This window comes from Haliaeetus leucocephalus, unplaced genomic scaffold (assembly GCF_000737465.1).
Source record: "Haliaeetus leucocephalus isolate CR32 unplaced genomic scaffold, Haliaeetus_leucocephalus-4.0 Scaffold13, whole genome shotgun sequence".
NCBI lineage: Eukaryota > Metazoa > Chordata > Aves > Accipitriformes > Accipitridae > Haliaeetus > Haliaeetus leucocephalus.
This window is the reverse complement of record NW_010972449.1, coordinates 348,518-370,543: the sequence shown is the minus strand read 5'-3', so window position 1 is coordinate 370,543 and position 22,026 is coordinate 348,518. Positions and strand designations below refer to the sequence as shown.

General features: G+C 35.7%; 1 protein-coding gene across 1 annotated transcript in view; it reads right to left on the bottom strand.

Annotated features, from left to right (window-relative positions):
* The window catches only part of MED13L (mediator complex subunit 13-like), a 203,120-nt gene that overhangs the window by 81,076 nt on the left and 100,018 nt on the right, over nt 1–22,026 (bottom strand). The gene's annotated exons all lie outside the window — the stretch shown is intronic.

Here is a 22,026-nt window from a genome sequence, read left to right as displayed (position 1 = left end):
CCCCATCCCCAACCCCCCCCCCCCCCCCCCAGCTAAATTAATAAGAGGCATGAGTGATTTCATACTTTCTTGGTACTTCAATGGCCTACAGAGATCAAAGTCCCTACATCTCTTATGCATTCTGTAGACTATTTTTGCCCTCTTTAAGACACTATTAGTTAAGACGGGCTTTCAGGAAAAAAAGAAAGGCTTTCCTGGAATACAGAATTTTACACAGTCCTTGCATAAAAATTAAGTGTAAAATTAATGTTCAAAGTGTTGGGGGTTTCATTACACTGGCCAATAATATATAAGTGACCAAAGTTGTGTGCATTGTATGTTTAGATAGCCACCAACTTGCCACAAGTATCAGTAATGAAATGAGAGAATTTGTTTCTGTCAGTGTGTATGCATTGTACAGAAATTTCTAGCATTATGTAAAAACCTACACAGTTTTATTTTACATAAATATAACTTTCAACAAGTATCTGCTTAGGGGAAGAAACATTTCAATGATAAAAATGAAATTGTATTTTTGTGAAATATATTTACATATTCATATATAAAAATTATTTTTGTCACACAGGTAGTCAGTTTTGAAGTGAGATCTGTGTCAAAAATCCTGCATGAATCTATGGCTATTTTATCCCAGTAGAAGTCCTGCATAAGTTTGAGAGGTTGGAAGCTGCGTAATGGCTAGCAACCGCAAACTAAATGTTGCACATTCCCTTCTACAAGGAAGTTTTAGTATATAGTGATGGTACATGATATTCTTTTTATTTCAATCACACAACTAGTCCTCCACGAAGCTTAAAGGGAAGCTGTTCTTCCTGGTACTCATAAAAATATTTTTAAAAGAGTTAAGAAAATTAGAAACAGTTCATCTCATTCAAGACATCTAGTCAGTTCTCCTGACCCATTTCACTGATTTCTTCTTGGGGGGGGGGGGGCCCCAAACCAAAACCAAACAGCAAACCACCAAGAAAACAAATATGATTACTTATCTTAAGCTGAAAAGAGCATGGAACACTTAAAGATGATTTTCAGGTGTAAAAATCCTAATGAAACATAGCCAACACTTCAAAACATTTTCTGTCATAAAGAAGAAAGCTCCAATCTCCTCCACTCCTCACAGACATAACTACGCTTGCAAAAGCCCTACTGGAGATGAAGCTGTATGACCAAAAAGAGTTACCTTTTGCTAGTACGATTTCTCGAGAACTGCTTTAAACTGTTTGAATACAATAATTCTTGCAAATTTAAGCTATGCCAGCATTAGACAGGTTTGGCAGTTCATTTCTTCACAAACTCTAATTAGAGAAAGATTTTTCAGTAGTCCTAGTTGCTGAGTCACTATAGTCAACATTTAGAGGTGGGAATGGTGATGTACATGTATTGAAAATCCATCTTTTTTATTACACATTCATAGTGACTGCTGAAAACAAGGCATCCGTATCAATCTTTTAAAAAAACTTGTCTGCAAAAGTATGCATATAATGATTGTATAGCGTACCTGTGAACGGTAAGAATAAGGTCACCTAAGTGAAAAAACAAACACGTTAACTGGCTGAAAAATAGCATGTCTGTCCAGGTTTCAGGAGGAGGGTAACATCTTTTTGCAGTACAAAATTACTGGTGTAAGACATACCATGGTTTAAAGAAATGACCAGTACTGGGAAAATTGGCAATGACTATAACAACAGTGCCTCGCTGCAAGTAATGGCTAGTATTGTAGCTAGCTACTGATGCCTACATATGAACTATTATACAGCCCTGGTTGGGTACAGTATACACGCTACAGTTGTTGCCAAAGAATTAAACCATATGAAACTAATTGCAGACCGGATTCCGTACAGCTTTATTTTTTCTTAAGCAAACAATACCAAGATTCTTAAAGTACCTAAAAACATGTGTCTCATGAGAACTTTGTAGTTAACTATGTTTTTCCTCACAATTTGTTCTTCTATAACGTAACAGAGGCTGATCATAAGTAGTGCAATACTGATCCAAGCTAGCCATAGAATTTCCATTTCTAAACCTCTCTGCACAAACCAGAAAGGATTTCAATTTTCCAGCAGCCACGGGAATTCTGATGAACAGAGGAGGGGAAAAAAAAAAACCCAACCAAAAAAACACTTCAGATAGATGCCAGATTTTATTACATATGGAAGTTCAAAATAAATCTAAATCTAGGAAAATTATTTAGAAACAAGACACAGTCTGGTTTTGTAAAAACTATGCAGATTTAATACCAAGGCAAGACACTGCCGTCAAATGGCTTTAGCAGGTTCTGTTTTCCTTGTGTATGGATCAATTCATGAGTTGAGTATGAGGGAAGACTTCCTTCAGGGTTGAAAGGGTAATTTAGTTTCTATGGTCCATTAATTTCTTGGCTTCTTTCCCCAGTCTGCTCATTAGCGTGAAGTGCGGTGATGAGTTTCAGAACATGGAAGTTGAAACAGCATCTACAAAATTCCTTCACACAATGATTGCAAAACATCTATCAGAATTAACATAGCTTTGAAATTTTTTGACCTAGAATTCATACTGGTGGCCTGCATCAATAACCATTTTTACCTTTAAAAATGATACAAAGTCAGTTAATTACATTTTTCATGGCTTCTCACGGTTATTCATCAGCATTTAAGCCAACAGCCTTCAAACAGACAAACTAGTTTTACTTCCGCTGAATTAGTAACAGATGGAGAAGATACATTACCCTCAATCACAAGGTTAAACAGATAATTATGAAAAAACCCACAAGTCTTCGATATTATCTGATCCTATTAATGTTCCATGTGCAAAGAGTAACACATAGCTGAGTTTAGGAATAAGGAGAATTATTTAGGTCACTTGAAGAAACAGATTTCTCTATGATGTCTTTCCTTGTAGAAGCACAGACTGTAACCATTGAGCTGAAGAAACCAAATTTGGCACCATGGAGGCACATATAAGCCATAAGCCTGTGAGTTCCAGACTCCCAGAAAGAGTTACTACTCTGCAATAGTATTAGCTTGGTTTAAACACTAACATGATTTGACCCTTTTCTTCCAGAGGACAGGATGAAAAAAAGGCTCATGTTTACTTCTGTTAGCCTATTTAAGACAACTTTGTACTACACCTTCATGTTCTCTACCTGTGAACACACAAATAAGAGCCAACCCCTCTCATATAGAATTAAGTGGCCTGGGTTAAAAAAAGATAACAATATAAAAGCACTAGAAATAGTCAGGAAAAGATTTAGGATTACCCTTCATGCATTCCCACCCTGTACCTCGGGGCAGGGTCATTCATGTTCTGTTTTAAACCAACAGAGTGAGCTAGTAAAGGCTAGGGAGCGTATTACAAACTAAGAGAAGAAAGTCCATGTTCATTTGCCTTGTCCTTGTTAATTTTGCCTGCCTATATCAGCCTTTCAGTTCACAGCTTAACACCTATGGGCAAATTATTACACAGCCGATCCTACTAAGTGTTATGCCACTGCTTGGAGGCAGTCAAATTGCCATCTATTATGGAGGTCAATCCTGTATTGCAGTTTTCTTACATTGCCTCAGCTGTTTCCTCTTGTGTCACTTTAGACTTCGATGGTAAGGTGGTGGTTGTGTTTTAATTGATTAGCCTAGCACAATGGGATTTTGACAAATGGTAAATAATACTATAGTATACCTGCTTCTGAAGATGCAGATAGAAAATATGAACTCTGCATTAGAATAATTTATTTCCTTGGAAAAGAATCAGACTACCTGCATTCCTTTCTTACTTTCAACAACACTCCCCCAATATTAAAATGACCTGGGTGGAACAGCTCAGCTAACATTTTTCAACCATTTGCAAATGTTTTCACAATGCTACTGTTGAAAGGCAAAATTTTAATCAAAAAGATTTTGTTAAGATTCTTAAAATGATACTATCTACTATGAAGACTACATCAGAGCAAGTGGCAAACAAGAAAAATCTAAATATTGACTTAAATTATAAGTTATCTGGCCACAAAATTCAATCTAAAATTAAGCTCCTAAAAATATGACTGCATTTTTTAAGTGCTTCTTGAAATGCAAACTATATTGTATGCATTCTGCCAACAAAAAAATCCGACAATATCAAATTTTAATTAGAAAAAAGAAATAACACAACAGTGATGAAATCACGGTACTTCTGCAAACACGTACAGAGACATATATATACCCCCATATATTACCAATCTCAAATAATCACCTTTACAAAATCTAAAGGTCACATAGGGAGGAGGGAGGAAGAAGCTAACTCCCTTCATCCTATGAGTAAATATAGCAAAACATATGGTGTACTTTGGAACCTAACATCACATTGGGAAATTTTAAAGATTGTACAGGTATGTGACTGGTATATGATTAATTAATCACAAAAACATGTGAATAGTAAGTATCTAGCATAAGATATGCATTACAAGTAGAACATGAATATGTAACACAAACACACAATTCCTGTTTTCATATGTGTTGGTACAGCGGGGTTTTACTAATACACATTCAGGATTGCTGAATTGCTTTGCAAGTGGAAAGTCCAGAAGTGAATTAGGCAGCTTATATGCTAGTTAAGCCTTTACAGCGTATCACACAATCTTATATGCCAAACATAGCTAATACCTACTTCAGGAAACAGTCCAAAAAGTTGCTCAATTTAAAATGGAGATTTCAATTCCACATTCAGATCAGAAAGCTGAAGTATCACTGGCAGGCTATTTGGCTGGGAAAAGAATCTCTTTGAAGCTGCTCATGAGTTTGGAATGTACAAATGAAGACTGTATCCTAATTCAGCCAGACAAGGAAGTAAGGACATAACTTTAAACAATCATGTGGTTACAATGGCTTCAATGGAATGTGATATTCTGAAATTATGTGCGGCTCAAGTGTTTTTTAAATAAGAACTTGAAATAATCAAACTGCAGATGAAGGAGTCAGTACTATTAAAACTGGCATGCATCACAAAATACTTTTTACATGATGTTGTAACTGAAATATTCAAAATGCATTTCTCATCTCACTATTTACCCTAGTTCAGAACACACTGCACTTTTGCTTTCTACAGTACAATGTATATCGTTTATGCTCACTGTGAGAAATTCACCCACAAAACTGTGTTTCCTGACCACTACTCTCATTAGTTTATTTCACTTTTCATTACTCAAGAGGCCTACTTCATGGCAAGTCAAACCTGTATTAACATTTTTTCATTTACAAGTAACTAATTTGAAAGAAAAATAACTAAATGGTGGTTAAGTATTCCTTTGCTCTATGATTTTTAATTTTTTAGGACACGTTTTTTGTTGTGTTTGGGGTTTTTTTGTTTGTTTTTAATAACATCCAGTTATAGGGCATACTAGTACAGTAGGTCCATGGTTGGGGTTTTCCAGCACTGACACATACAAGTGTAATTTAATTCTTTAAACATACCTTTATAAGGTTTCATAAGTAATCCAAATCAAACTGTTCATATGCAAAATTAACTAACAGTGAAGTGCTTACCACATCTTGATCTTTAAGCAATACCATTTGGCTTTGGAAATTTACATAAATTTTAACTGCTGTTATTTAGATCTTTATAGAAAAATTTCTATAGGAAAACACATTCATTTATTTAACTACAAAAATAGAAGAGCAGCTCTGCATATGCACTGCAGTTTTTCACTAAAAATATCTGAAAATTATTTTCCTTACCAAAAAAAAAAATCTAGTTAAAAAGAACAGTGGCAACACGTATCTATCTATAGATATGTACAGATGATGTAACGTGTGTGCATATGCCGTAATGGTCCCACAAGCAGAGTCTAGGCATCTGTAGGCATCATATTTTTGTACCATTTTTACAGTTTATAAGAGGCCTCTAAACTAATAAACAAACAAAGCAAAAAAAGAGGTTGTTAAAAAGATAATCACATACAGATGTGTCATCTGTATTAAGGCAGAACTTTAATGTAATTTGATCAGTGCCATTCTTTGGTACATAGAAGGGGCCATCTAGTAGCTAGAAAAGCCATTATCATAGGAAATCCCTTCTACATCATTGACAATACAGATAAAAGCTTCTCAGATAGGGTCAGGTTTGCATGGTCAGCAAAAAAGAAAGTAAAAACAGCTTTCCACTCCCACTTCTCCAGGCAAGGCTGAATATTAGGCTATTAGGTAGTCAGATACATTATTTTATAGCTAGCAAAGCCCTTGGGTAATAAAGAATGAGTGCAACTGCCACAGGCAGCTTTACAGGAAATTGTGTGAAACAATGACAGATGCTCCAGAATTGTTTCAAAACAAAGAAAGCCAGGAAGAACAGTGTGTCAGCTGAGGGTTCTCTGCTCTTGAACTATATTCTCTAGCTTGCTGACAAGCTACGTGCATAAAAATTATATTTTGAGATTATGTGCACATATGCACACACAGAGCCATATGAATGCAAAGTTAAATAATTCTATCCATAAGTAAAAATTTTAACAAATATGTATTTCTATTGCCATTCTCAAAAACAGTTGGAAAAGCCTTCCTCATTTAACAGAAATTGCTTGAGAAGCTGACTGTGAAAGACAGCTAACAGGAGTACGTGACAAAATTAATATAAAACTTTCCAAAAAAGTTTAAGTGTCGTCCCCCCCCCCCCAAAAAACCCCAACCACTCAGGCATTCAAAATACTAAATCTCACAAACCCTCAGTTGGATTTAACATTCTTTACTCCTGAACACAGGACTTAGGTCACCAACTAACTTTGGAGCTAGATTTTAAAAGCAATTAGTTGCTGTAAGACAGGAAAAGACACCAAGCAGGATCTTAAAGAAACAAATAATGCCCTACTCCAACTGAAATAAACATGAAGTAGGTGCCTAAACATGTCTGAAAACCCTACAAGTGGCTACCCGCATATTAAATCACACAGATGCTATTAACTGCCCCCCAAAACAAGTTTCCCAAGATTTTCAAACACAATGAAAAATTACCTTACAGATTTAGGAACAGCAGAAGAGAGAAGAGTCTTTTAGACAGTTCAGTTGCTTTTGGCAGAATGACATTGATCTTACTATTTTGCAGTGCCATGTGACTGTTTAATAAATAAGCCTGACTCTCTCTGATCTTCTAGTTGTTTTGTGTAACTAACCACATCTTTTTCTTGCTTAATATATGTTTACATTTCCAGTGTACTTTTTGCTATAAATTGCTTTAATCTATTTATTTGCTTTAATATGCTACCAATGCCGTATGTAAAGTTCATTTACTGGCTTTTATAGAGACCTTTATAAAAAGTAATAATATTTAAAAGCTTAACAGTAAAATCACATCAACAAAGTCAGCTTAGTACTTTTCAAAACAAAGTAATGGAATTTCAGTAAAGTATGCATCTGCAAAGTGTAAAGACAGGTGAAATTACTGTAACATTGCCAACTGCCTCAGCACTTGATTTCAGTTGTGATTCTAATTGTTTATTAACATTTATAGAAAACATCGTTATTTTAAAAAGACTTTGGTCCAGATTTTTTCTTCAAATTATAAACTTTGCCATTTAAAGAGTAATGCTTAACCCTCTTAAAAGAGCTTCGAAATTATTTTAAAGCGTGAAATAACTGTATCTCAAAACCTCTTGTAACATGAGACAGTGAAAAAAGAATAATATCCCCCTGGCTCCAAAGGTGGTACAAGCCAAGTATTCTTAGCTTAATCTCGAGTTTTGCATCACAGAAATTGTATCCTCAGCTTTATTAAAGCAATCCACAGCAAAACTGGGAGAGGAAAAAAAAAAAAAAAACCCCAAAAACAGAACTCCAAGTTGTAGACAGGTCATACAATCCTGTAAGTAATATAAAGCATGCTGTCAGAAAGCAGAAAGGCATTACGACAGTCTAAAATAAAGCAATGCTATTCTTAATTTTTTGTTGCTGTTGATTGCACTGTATCAGAAATAGATTCTAAAGTAACTACAGAGGTTTGGTGAACAGTTTATTGGTCCATCTGTTCTCCAGGAGAGTTGGATTTTTCTGTAATACCACACAAATGACAAAGCTGCAGTATATGAAGGTGTTCTTAAAAATAAATATATAATCAAAAGAATTTCACAAAAAATACCATAAAAAAAGTCAGTCCAGCCTCAAAACAGTGGTTTACAGTTTTCAACTTGAACAAAACAAAAATCACCAAACTAACACTCTTCTTCCCAGATCGCTGTTATGACAGTATGTTGTAAAAGGATTGACTAGTTTATTTTTCAACTCAAAGTAAATCATCTCCACTCACACAAAACAGTCATTCAAATTTGGAACATTAAATAGATTTTTCTTTTTATACTCTTAAACTAGTCATTTACATCCAAAATGAATCTTCAAAGATCATAAATGCTACATAAAGGGAAAATGAGAATACAGCTGAAATTACCAGTATATGCGTGACATGATTGTGAACATTCACATTTTTGTAAGAATAGTGGCCTTAAGAAAAATGAAGTACAACAGAAAATCCTGCTATACTGCACAATGTATTACATATTAAGTAAACATTCACTATAATAGAAGAAGAGAGATTTAGTCCCATTAACAGTATTAGTGTTATCTCCTGTAAATAAAATTAAAATGTGATGCTTGGGGTGGGGGAATGGATAACTAAACCCATTGGCTAGTAGAATTTCTCCGTCACTGTTTTACAGTATTTAATTCCTTCATTTAGAATAGCTTTGTCTATGGTAAACTCCATCAGTAAGATATTTATTTCTCTACTGATTTTTATGATTAATACAATAAAGGTCCTGCAAGTTTGGATTAAACAGGTCTGTGCGGGTAGTTTATACATTGCTCCAGCTTACTTTAATTAGTTCTTTTAGTTCTCTCATTTATACAAACACTACAGCTACTTAAGTACCTCTCCTGAGATCACTTAGCCTCCTTTGATTTCTTCACAGTATTAAGACACAGTCCTTGACTTAACTTTGCATTTAAAAGAAACATCAGGATTATTAAGGCTAAATAATGACAATTAGAAGAATAGGGTGAACAGCATAGTAACAAATTCTGCTACTACTATGACACTGAAAAAATATGAAAACCAGAACTTAAGGCAAAGAACTGCAGTACAACTTCACAAGAGTTAGTGACTGTACAAGGAAAAAGAAAACCACACATGAAATTCAATATAAACATACAGAAAAGGGGGGGGGGGCACGCAGCAGAGTTCTTTCTTAGTAATTCTGGCTTTGAACAATATATTACTGGTCAGGAAAGAAGTTCTTGGATCTATAGTAAGCATTTTTACAGAGATACATCAGTTCAGAAATAACAAAAAAAATCCCAAACAAAAACCACAACACCATTCAGAATTTGGAAAAGGATGCAGTACAAACAGAAGATGCCATTGCAACAGCCCAGAAAACCATGAAGTATTCATATAAAACCAGGTGCCATTTTGAATCTCCTCAATCTAAAGGAATGACAGTAGAAATAAGAGATACACAAGGAGGTAACAAGAAAGATAAGAAATATGGAATGATTTCCATACAAAGAACAGTAAATCCGTAAGGAGTCTCATTGGGAATGAGATTAACTGAAAAGGCAGAGAACAGACATGTACTAAAATCAAAAGGACTGAGACAAAGAATACAGTTAGTTACATTCTCTCCTTCATACAGGAAGTAGAAGACCTAACACTACACTAATGAATGAAAAATTAAAACAAAAACCACAGACTTCTTTCCACCCATTGCATAGATGAGCTATGGTATTAATTACCAACAAGTATTTGTGCATGCTGAAATTCTGTGGGGGTTCAAACTCAATTAAACTCACAAAAGAAAAATTCATCAACAGTTGTTAAACACGAAAATATGTCAAGTTGTATTGCCAAAACCAGCAGGAAGCTGATCAAGCGTACAGAAAAATAACTGTATTCTTGGCATGACCTTACAGTCTTCCCCAAGCTGTTCCACTTTTGACCACTGCTGGAGACAATTTTTACATTAAGGTATTATTTAAGAAGAGTATCTGGGTATATTTCCTTTTAAGAAACTAGAAGCACATAATAGCAGACAGCTTCCTGAAACATCCAGAGTGACTATATTACACTGTTTTTTATCTTACTTGATTAAATGCCACGTCTGCCTCATGGCTGTGTCCAAAGTAGAAAGGATCTGAAACTCTTCTGGCAACATTTCCGCTCCTTCCTAAATTAAATCTGATTCTAGGAATTGGGTGGGACAGTAAATAATTTTACTGTGTGCCCCTGTGCTAGGGAACTGTTCTTCAAAACATCAGATCATAAATGTGGTTTAAGCAACATTGTGTGTGCACACAGACATGTTTCTACATAATCTGAAGACTAGTAAAAAGATAATTCCATGCACTAGATATCCAATTCCATAAATTAGACTGTTGGATCCTTCAACAAGGAAAAAAAAAATTAATGCTCTTCCATGAGATCTTCTCCATCAGCTTTCTAGTCAACAGATGGAAATTATATAATTAAATGTACTGATATCATCATCCAAAAAACACTTGCAGTTCCCAATGTCTTTAACAGCTGGTAACATGAAGAGATTAAAAGAAATGAGATCCCTCCAAGTAATTTTTGCAACTTGCTTTCCTCAAAGACAACAGAAAATTCCCTTCTCTGGTGGGAAATTCAATCTACTCCTGAATTGCCATCTTGTCCTTCTAAGATTCTTCTCCAAACAGTCCTGCCATGACTGCAGTCAGAGTGGCCATTAAGATTAGTCTCTCACTCTCCTGTGTCATGTCATGAATCAGGAGACAGTATTTTGGAAGTCCTTGAATGATTCACATAGCCACCTACAAGGTGGTGGCTGCCACTTCACATGGAATGCCTTCCCCCACTCTGGGAGTAAATTCCAAAAGAAAACCTGTCACCATGACATTCAGACTGTTAAAAAAAGAAAATCAAGAGGGGGCAATTGTTCTCCACGCAAGTTTCAATTTTCCTAAATATTCTGGTATCTAGTAATGCGCTGCTGAACATAAAGATGGCAATCATTAAACAATATACCTTAAGAAAACTGCTTTTTATTCCAGATCTGAACTGGTTCTCAGAAATCCACAGAAAACTTGAACGACAAGCCAAGAAAAAAAGGGTGGAGAGAAAAGGGGGAAGTATACTCATATAGGAAGAAAATATCTTGAAAGTCACACACAGAAGAGGTTCACACAGATACCACTAAATCCAATGATGCATAAGGAATAACTGGGGTTTTTTCTTCCAGATCACTAAGGATCAAAAAGCATTGCCACACAAGTGATTTGAGATCAGAGTATACTTCATCTGCAATTCCCTGGACAGATGAACCCTGACCAAAATATTGATGGAAGTAATTCTACACAAACACAGTTTCAGGATTTAAGAGTGCCTTTTTCCTATGTAATGTAAACTCTTTGTAACAGACATAAGCTAATCCAAAAGTAGTACTTTAAATCCTGAAGAACAGTATCCACATCCAAGTATTATAATGGCAAATCTGCAGAGGTATAATTATAACAAAGCAGTTTGGACCACATGTTTTACCACAGAGGCAAGCCATGATTTGAACCCTGCTGCAATGACAAAACGTGATGTCAGTAGATGGCAGTATGAAGCATATTATTGGTAAAGAAGATGAGTTTGTCAATACTTGAAGAGATGAGCTCTTTGCTGGGCACCTGGAAAAAAGGTCTACTCCTTATTAATCACTCAGTCTTAGCTTTATTATCAGGGTAAAGTCTAGAGAGACTAAATGCAGTCTGATTTATTTATAGGTATTTTTTAATTTTACTGATTTTTCAGAAAGAAAACTTAGCATAAATACAACATCTCCTATGAGTTACAGTGTGAAAGACTGCCTACATTTTAAGTCAGAAGCAGGAGAGCCATACAAGTGGATATATCCAACCTCACATGAATCTAGTCAGCTCAGACCCAAACACAGCAAATGGCTCTAGTTTTCTTTTTCAGAATTTTATCCAGTGTTTGCTCACTTGTCCAGGATTTCTCAACTTCATAAGTGCATACACTCAGAACATACAAAGTCACTTCTCCGTCAAACTAAGAGCACTTGAAAGTTACCCAGCATTTGTGATTGAGAAATGACCTGCTCCACACATGCTCTTCATCCTGCCTCAGGCTTAGACCACATATAACTTGTCTGAAGTTCAGACTGAAGGAACAAGGCATACTGAGCAACTCCTAGCAGGAGGACAGGAGGCTTTTTACTGAGGTTTTGCCCTCTAAGGGCAAAATTCCTCAACAATTCACTGCAAAATCTCAGTTTGACGGAGTTATGCAGGCAACTGATCACACATCTGTTGCCAGAACTTCTTCCTTCCTACCCATCCTGCCCCTCACTTCTCAATGAAAAAGCTAGACCTTTTCCAATATGAGATTTTTCAAAGACGAAAAGTAAAAGCCTAGTCACCAGTCAATACTCTTGCTACAATGTACTCAGAGAAAGCATCCAAGAATAACAACCAGTGGCTTCTCAATACACTTTACTAATCAAACTCTATCCAGTCTGTACCCCCAAACATAACTGCTCTACTGCAGCTCCTCCCATTCTAGACATGTTTAAAAAAATATTACTGAGCTCAGAACAGAGTTCAGTTACAGTGATCAGGCAGGAAAACAGAACGAACCCTCAGAAGCAAACAGAAAGGAGAAAGGTGGGAAGAAGTAACTCGAAAGCCTAAGCGAGCATTACTTCTGTACTTTCAACAATGGACTGGAGCCATCCTTCAGAATTTATTTTGCTTTACTCAGTTGCCAAGTAAATTGAAGCTAACAGAGTTCATTAATGATGACATATTTTAAGATGTATCTACTCTGTAATTACTGTACATCAGCAGATTGGTCCTCTGCAATGTTCATTTCAGTCATGAAGAGGATGGCCTACAGCTCACTGGTTCATTATTAAAAGGAAGAAGATAGGTTTATTTATATTACTAGTCCTACACAGAAGAATTGGTTTACATAGCCTTATTTAGAATATATACAATACACCAAGTGTTCACTCAAGTTCTCTATCTTCTAAACTAGCAGTAAATTAATACCAAGACAAGTTACTTTAAAACCGTTATTATGCTGAATTGGAAAATTTAATACGCCAAAACACTAAAAGCATTCAGAAGACTAATTCAACTTTCTCTTCAACTTTGGAAATGGTTCCAGCCAATTATCTTTCAAAAATAAGAATTTCCACAACTTTTTTGATATATCAGCCACAGAATAGTCCATTTAGATCACAACATCTGATGATTTCTTAAACAAGCAACATGATTGCACAGTCCCTAATGGATAGTGTGGTGTTGCACAAAGATGACATTATTTTGCAGTATTTTAAAAACCTGTTCTACAGACTACCAAGATGCACAGAACACTGTGCTGACATACTACCTGCTACAGCTCACGTTCAAGAGAACTCACTAAAGGTATATGCAACCAAACCTGATTCAGAGGAAGACAAAGACTGGTAAAGAAAGATTTGGGGGATGGAAAGGAAAAAAAAGAGAGTCAGAAATCATGATTTCAACCAGTTACAATGAACAAGATAGCAAAAATGGCATTAATGCTTGAAGGTGTGCTAGCAGACAGATTAACCAAGAAAGAAATGGTTCCATACTGGCTAAAAGAGGAAAAAAAAAAAAACCAATCAAACATATTGCAGTACAATTCCATATCTTCAGAAAATAAAGGTTAGCAAATTTTTTTTAAGTGAACATAAGCCTCAGAAGACAGACTTTCAGAATAAATAACCTAGATAACTCTGTTCTGAAACGAAGTTGTATTTCAAGATTAAGTTATTTTAAAATAAGGCATAAAAGTGTCAGAAAAATAAATGCAAAAGGTATTATTGTTGACTGAAATAATTCAATGGAATTGCTTTCAAGCTGAAGTTTTCTTTCCTATTTTTGGAGAAAGATTGAAGAATTTTTCAGCTTTAGGTACCAATTTTATTTGGGAATATGAGGAAGTGTATTTGCTTCTGAATTGGACTGAAAACAAATCCTGTAGTGCCACTGTTTTTGCAGAACTGAAAAGACCCCATACCACCTACAAGGATCTTAAATTAGTTTAAGCACAAAATCCAGCTTGATTTTCAGAAATTTAAGAAAGACGGTATCTGTAGTTTGTGGAGGTTCTTGCAGTACACTAAGCAGAGCTATAGCTGTAACTACAATAATAGTTCCAACAGATTTAAGTATTCAAAACTAAGGCCCTCTAAATATCTACAAAAGCCCTTAAGTCAATTCATTACTGATACAGTAAGTGACAACACTTGTGTTTGGCAGACAGTGCAACTGGGAGTCCTGACAAATCTAATTAACAGCACATCAGGGGCACTTAGTTTATCCTTTATATACAGTGCCAATAGTGAGTGTATAATGAGAAAAGCAGCTTAAACATTAGTGGGACTTCACTAATTGGTCACCAAGTCCTGATTAAGCCAGGCTTCATATATAATTATTGAAGTTCAAGTGTCTGACACAAGTGTATCCAAAAACACTTAATGAAGATACTAAGTCACTTCTAAACTACATAAATAAAAATAAGGCACAAAAAAAGAAGAAACAGACAACAGAAATGTGCAACTGATTTTCCTGAACTACTTGCCATTTGTATACCCCTAGTTCAAAATATTTCAACTGTTTAAATAACTATCTTTTAGAAAAGTTACAAAAGCATGAAAAATAATGTACTGTCTCAACTGCATTAAGTAATGCAAATATTTGGAATATATGTAGACATTCCAGTACCCTTATATATATAAATATTTGTATATACAATAAATGTCACCAGCAAATAATAACTACAAGAAAAGGTTTTACAAAATCCAGAAGTTAAAGATGACAAGAGCAGCTTTATGTATTTGTTCATTTACATTCCTTAGATCAGTAAAAAGATCCTTAACTTCAAAAGTCTAGAGATAACTGATCTGCATTATAAACTGGAATCCACAGAAGTATATGCCTCCATATCCCCCCAAAATGGTGAAAGAGGTGACCTGAACTGTGTAACTGGCTGCACATGGAAACACAAAGATCCCAACACACATAACCCGTATATCCTGGCTTCCTCAAAATCCTACAAGGAAATGGTAGCTATAAATATATGCTAAAAATAGATGGATTCAGAGTATTTCAGAAGGAAAAAGGCAATTGAAAGTCTCAGGCACCTCACCAAAAGCAAACTTGTGAAAGCCCCATGATACTCTGTGACAGCACCTTGAATATTTCTACGGGCTCAAGTACAGCACAGGAAAACAGGCTACCTTTAGAGGCAGTAGGCCAGATGGTATTTTTCTTTCTCAAGACATAAAAGGATAAGAATTCTGCTAACAATTCATTTCAAACTGGTAGATGTTGGTCAGTAGTATCTTGCTTCTGTGTTGGAAGCTCACTAGGAGCCAAACAACTGGAGCTTACAAACAACCTTTTACAAGATTCTGCCACACCAGCTTACCAACCACTGCCAATTCTTGCTGCATACCCTCCTGCTCATACCATTCTGCCCACATTTTGGAATTTCTATATGAAATGAGGGACCCACAATCTACATTGTGGCTGCCAGAGACACACAGGTACTCCAAAACACACAGTGCAAATACCACAATAAATTTCATGAGCAGCAGTCCTGCTTTAAGATAATGCTGCATCCCTACAAAGAAGTCACTGCAATAATATAACATCCGTTATCAGGACAAGGGTGTACTTAACTTGAAAAGAAGGAATTTCAAACTCATGTCTATCAACAAAATGCAAAATATCACAGGACTGAGCAACTAACGGCACATCTATAAACGTCCCTTATCTTTTATCTTTGCTGTCTGGCCCAGTTGCATGCATTCAGCAAACAGCTGTGTTAAGACACTCTACAGCACCATTTGAATCAGCTGAAGTGGGTATATGCAGCATACTAGAAGCACTGCTCCAGTGACATCTTCCCAATGACCCCATGTGGGGAGTCTTTCTATTGTTCCCAGGACTTTATCTTGATTGGCAAGGGTCAAGGAATCTGAAGAATCGGTGCCTGGGGTTGCTTTGCCACTGTCTTTTTAATGCTCTTACCCCAGGAAAAGAAGAGGAAAAGGTTGGGTCATTACCATGACGAAAGTAGTCCTCAGTGGTAGCTGCTACAAGTATACCAATCCAGGTTCCTGTTTCATTTATTGAAGGACATCCATAAAAAGTAAGAGCTGTAGCTACATACCATAATATAGAGCTGTGCAGAGGTAATGCAAACTGGGTCATATATTTAATATATTCAATGAAAATTTTACAGTATGCTCTGTGAGAGTTCTTTTAGAAAATACTGTTTTATTATTTTCATTATTAAATGAAAAACATCAGACAATTGAATACAGCACACTCCTTAATTTATAGCTTATCTAGAAAGTTACTTTGGCAATAAAGCATGTGAACATTAAGACCTTCAGTCCACAATGGTTTTTTCCTGCACAGCATGCTAACATTTTCTATCAAGAATTTTACATACAAGATTTTTGGAACGTGACACAAACAAAATAACCCAAGACTACCAGTAGCATATATCTGCAACAGATAATAGTAATTAAAATGGTAGTGCTTGAATAGCATTTTCCCAAACCATCTTAATACTATCCTTAAGTTGTTAATAATGTTTTACTGTCTTCTGTCTATAAAACTTAAAAATACATTATATTTATTAATGGTATTAGATTAATATACTTGATTATATTAAATTGCTTTAAAACATATTATTAATATAAGCACACTGATATCAATGACACCAGCTTTTGTTTAAAAAAAAGCATGTGAGAACTCTTATTTTTATAATCTGTATTTTATACCTATTCCTTCTGCTAAAATAGGAATGCAGACCATATTCCATTGGGTACACTACCCAGTATTTCAGGGTAGGTAAGAATTAAGTCAGCTTTAGCACACACAAGATTACCAAATTCAAAAAAAATTTAAAAAATCAAAACCAAAAAACCGACCAAACACAGACATAATACGCTAGCTTGGTGTACAATTTTACTGAAACCATAAGACTGAGAAGAAACTCAGCAAAGATGAACATAACATTTCAGAATTTAAACCTCAAAAATATGAAAATATTTGTCTGGGAACTAAGCCTCTTAAACTGAAATAGAAAAGCTTATTTTTACAGGGGTAGGAAGAATTACTGAAAAATACGCGGTATTTCTTATTACTCAGTATTTCTGTCACATTTATTTTGACAAGTCAGGAATAAGCACACATTATTTAAAATTAAATCAGACTGATTTTTATTACTTTCCTTCCTAGTCTTTCCTCATTTATGATGGTGTTAGTTGGCAACACTGAACACACATATTACTATAGTATCACTATACACCATTTTCAAGAAACACATACGATCACATCACTGAATTTTTCAAAACATGGTTAAAATACAAGTACACAAACTGGCAAAATTAAAACAATTTATATGGCATATTTTTCTCAAATTCAAGAAAATTAAAACCTCCAGTTTTAAATTGAGATATTCTCACTGCATTGCAGTGAACTGTACACGTGCAATCAATCAGTTACCATTTCTCAGCTGAAGAATTCAAACCTTATTAAAAATTCAAATAGATCACTTAAACTTGTTTTACCATGCTTCGACTGAATTATGTCATCATTTAATGAAACAGCTTAATACCATTTGCCAAAAGACACTATCTGTGGAATGTTGTGTGCCAGGACCAAACCTCCACATCAGATTCAGACAAGGTGCTCCAGCCTTAGGCAGGCACTAGTTCCACTAGTTCCCAATTCCTCCTGGCACAGCACTGCACTTCTCTAGGGCTCACTAAATCTGATGTTTTCAGATGAAGACACTGACTGACAGGAGCTCCTAACATGGCAGAAAGTGAATGCAGCTTGCAACGTTGCTTGCAACAATGCTGAATGTCAATTTTGGTATCACTGATCTAGATTTTCCTTGGCTAAGTCCTATGACTACTCCCAGAAAACTGAAGGCAATGATAATTTCCAGGATCTCAAAGAGGAAGCAGTGCTTAAAAGTGTCTGCAGTCTTCACGTTTTGATGCCGCTGATTAATGCCCAGTTTGATGCTTGCAAAGAAACGAACACAGCTATTGAGCAAAACTGGATATGGATGTACTGACTGAACTCTGTTACAGTGGTAAAAGTTCATGGATTAGATCTAAGGGAGGAGAGTTGACAAGTGAATGCTTAGGATACAGCCCATGCACTCATAACTCAGAAATTTCTATATTCTATCAGCATCACATGAGGTTGCCATAATCAACTGTCTTATGGGACAGTAACAAACAGAAATCTGTTTGGAAACTGAAATTAAAGAACTATATTTCACTGCAGCCTAACTGTAATTCCACTCTTTCAGCCACACCATTTCAAGCACACAGAGGGTAATGTGGCTACCTAGATACCATTCCTATCCTTCAGTCTTCTCACCTAGTAACAAAAAAAAGAAACAAACTCTACTTCAAAATATTTCCCTGATGGAACTTTTTTTTCTTCTTAAGGCTAAAAAACCCTAAGAGACTTTTGGAAGGGAGGATGACCAATCAGTTATTTAAGCTACAAAAAGCAACAATTTTTTTCCTATGTTCTTTACATTTAAGCAAATCAAAACCAGCTTAACGGCTTATGTTAACTTGCTCATGCAGTTCAAAACAAACCGATTTTTTCCCTTAATTTCCTCCTACACACCAAGAAAACAATCACAAAAATAATTAGCAAAGATTCTTGCATAAGATGGTCATAAATTTGTCAGTAAGATGTTAACAATTTATGGTGGTGCTTTCCTAAACCAAAAAACCCCATACAAAACTTGGAAAGTGATTCTGCATAGACTGTAAAGATGAATTTTCACCACACACTGGAAGGCACTATCAATGCCTTGTATCAGACAAATTCTGTAAACTCCAAACATACAGATCTCCTTTAGGAAGTTGCGTAGATAAGTAAGCAAGTTTGCCATTTTCCAGCAGTAGCGTGGAAACATATTTTAGACACGCACTGCTGTAGAACAGACAATAAAACATAAAGAATTATTTAGTAAGTGACACATAATATTAAAGATACTCAGGAAAGAAAACCCACAACTTCTGCGCTAAATTTCCTGTCAAAAGCATCTGGTTCGCACAGTAAACAAAACAAAACAGTATACGGATCTGTCTAACTCCCTCTGCTGTTCCATCACTCCTCCTGAAAAGACCAGAAAAGCTCATCTTGCATATTGTTTCTAATACTGCCTCAGAAGGTCATCTATTGTTCTTAGACCTCCTTTTCACATCTCAGGACTAACTAGGTCACGGCCACTGCCATGCTCCACTTCGTCTTTGACTTCATTCTAAAATCACAGACCTCCCCGCCCTTCTCCTTTAATGCCATTCACAAAAATCACAGGCCCTGAATGAATTTATTCCTTGAAAGCCAGTGGCATGGGTTTTAACTCCTTCCCTCTTTATTTATACCCAGTCCACAACTTTTCAGTATATTCCTGAAATGAAGTTAGTAACTCAGGATGTTGGAAATTTGAGATGACTAAGTTCACCACAAGTATAAAAGCAGACTTTAGAACCATTTGTATATCTTTGCCAGAATGACACCTGCTCAGTTTTTCTCCATTCAAGGGGGGTACATACCTGTACAGATCTATCTCTGTTTCCATTCAAGGAGAATAGTGCACGCATTTTCAACAGGGATTACCTGTTCCCAGACTTCAACCTAATCACTGTATGTACATGCAACTTATTTCTAGTATTTTATATATTAACACGGGTTTAGCTACTATGTTTTAAAATACCACTTTTTTTTGTTAATGAAGGCATTATCCACAGTGTTAAAATACCTAAACACTCTCAGTTGGCCTCTTCTTCCTGCGACTGCTCCTTATTGCTTTACCTACAGCAAGCAGCTGCTTAGAGCAAGAGTTTCACAAAGAATTTATATGGAAATTAACAGGAATCACTTAATTTGTGTAAAGACAGCTTTTTGTGCTATTACTGAGAAAGAAAGCTTAAAAGATTAAATAAAAAGTGTCTGGACAAATTAGTCCCCAAAGCCTCCTGCTGTTTGCTGCTACCGTCCACAGTTGACTCTACTGTCAACTTTTGCAGTTTTCACTACCATCTTTCAGTGAGATTAGTTAACTCCAATGACATATTTATAGCAGAAAAATTAACAACCTGAAACAACACAAAACCTGTCTCAAATTAGGCCATAGTTATTATTGCTAAATAAATGCTTTTAAAATGGTGTGTATCCATAGGATCTATAGTAACAAGTACTTTACAAAAAAACCCAAACAAACCACCAACCCACACAAACCAACAATAAACATTATCTTCTTCAAATCAAGAGTCTAGCATTCAACCCTAAAATTCTCTAAAAGAATGTCACTTTTATATACAGGAATACTTCAAATACAATTTAAGTTCAACATGAATTTATTTTTTGTAACATGTTCCAGACCAGAAATATTTATGTGCATACTGTACATATATTTACAAATGTAATTATCCCCTATGGATCACTGCACTGTACAAGTGATTCAGTGTTACACACATGTAAATAAGACACAGAATTCTGCCAGAATTCTAGAGTAATGATACTTTCTATGCCAGTGCTGTTGCTGTTTTTGAAGACACCATCTACTGTATCAGATGCTTCACTTCTTAAATTGATACACACTAGGAACAGACATGAGACTCACAAATACATTTAATCTGAGCACTAAGGATGCAGTAAAGTTGATAAAACAAATAGCTTTTGCTGAAAGGAGCTGTCTCCCTTTTCCAGAAGCTGGAAAAGACACCACTTCTTATGTCACTTTAGGGAATTAATCTTCCAGAAAACTAAACTAGATCTTGGTGTGATCAGAAAAGCAGGAAAGAAAACACAAGGGAGGGAGGAAGGTGGTTACATACAGCCAGGACAGGGAAAGGTATGGAAAAACCTGGACCTTTCAGTGGCTTCTTGCCATTAGATCGATGTGAAATCAAGAGTTACACGCATACAGTGTAAGTCTGCTTAGCTACAAAGCGTAAATAGCAAAAAAAAAAAGATATCCCCATGCTATGTTAATGTTTTCTTTTTTTAGAAAAGGAGACAAATCCATGTTTAATTACTGCATTATATCTTACAAACAACTGCTGTTTGGAAGTACCTGGTTAACACAAAATCTGTTACAGAATGAAGCCAACTATTTGTAGTATTACACTGTATCAGAGGTAAGACATTTCTGTTGTAAGACAATGCAGTGAGATAAGAGATGAGAGAAGGTATGTACGATCTACAGTACAATTTCCACCTGTACCTACAGCTGCCATCAGACACGCTGTTGTGACTGTAGCTACACTGGATGAAGAAGTTGCCACCCCACTTCCTCTCCACTTACTCATTACCTTCAAATCTTCCAGTATAACTGCATGTTTAGTCACTTCCTAACCCAGTTCTGTCAAAATGATTCCCGTTAGAAAATCTGTGTTTCAGCTTAACTCAGATTATTTTTGACAGAACTTGTTTAGCGGATGACTATAAATGCAAGTACCAGAAGATTTGAGAACATTGTAACCTTTAGAGCTAGGAGAGGAAACAGCAATGAGCAAGTGGAGACAGCTAGCCCTTCTCCACGGTTATGTTGCTGCAAAAGAAGTGCATTAATCAGAAATACAGGTCTGATTTGTCAGCCTGCCTAATCAGTGAAAGCTGTATATCAAGGCTGGCATCTTTAAAGAAAATATATAAGTAAATCTATATACTACTTATTTTACAGCTTAAAATGTCAGGTTGGGGTTAAGTGTCCAGAAATTGAAATAATTTTTTTAACTACCTGGAATTCTGTTGTATAACAAGAGAAACAGGCAGATGCTATTCAAAAGATATTTTTAAAAGTGGTATTTCTGTGGAGTTAAGGGATAAATACTAACTTCACCTTCTTATCTTAAATTATCATAACATGACCTGAAAAATTACTTAATTGCTTTCCGTTTATTACTGACACGAACAAATAGTGTCTGTGTTTTCACTTGTTACACAGTAAAAGAAGTGGAAAAACTACCACCAC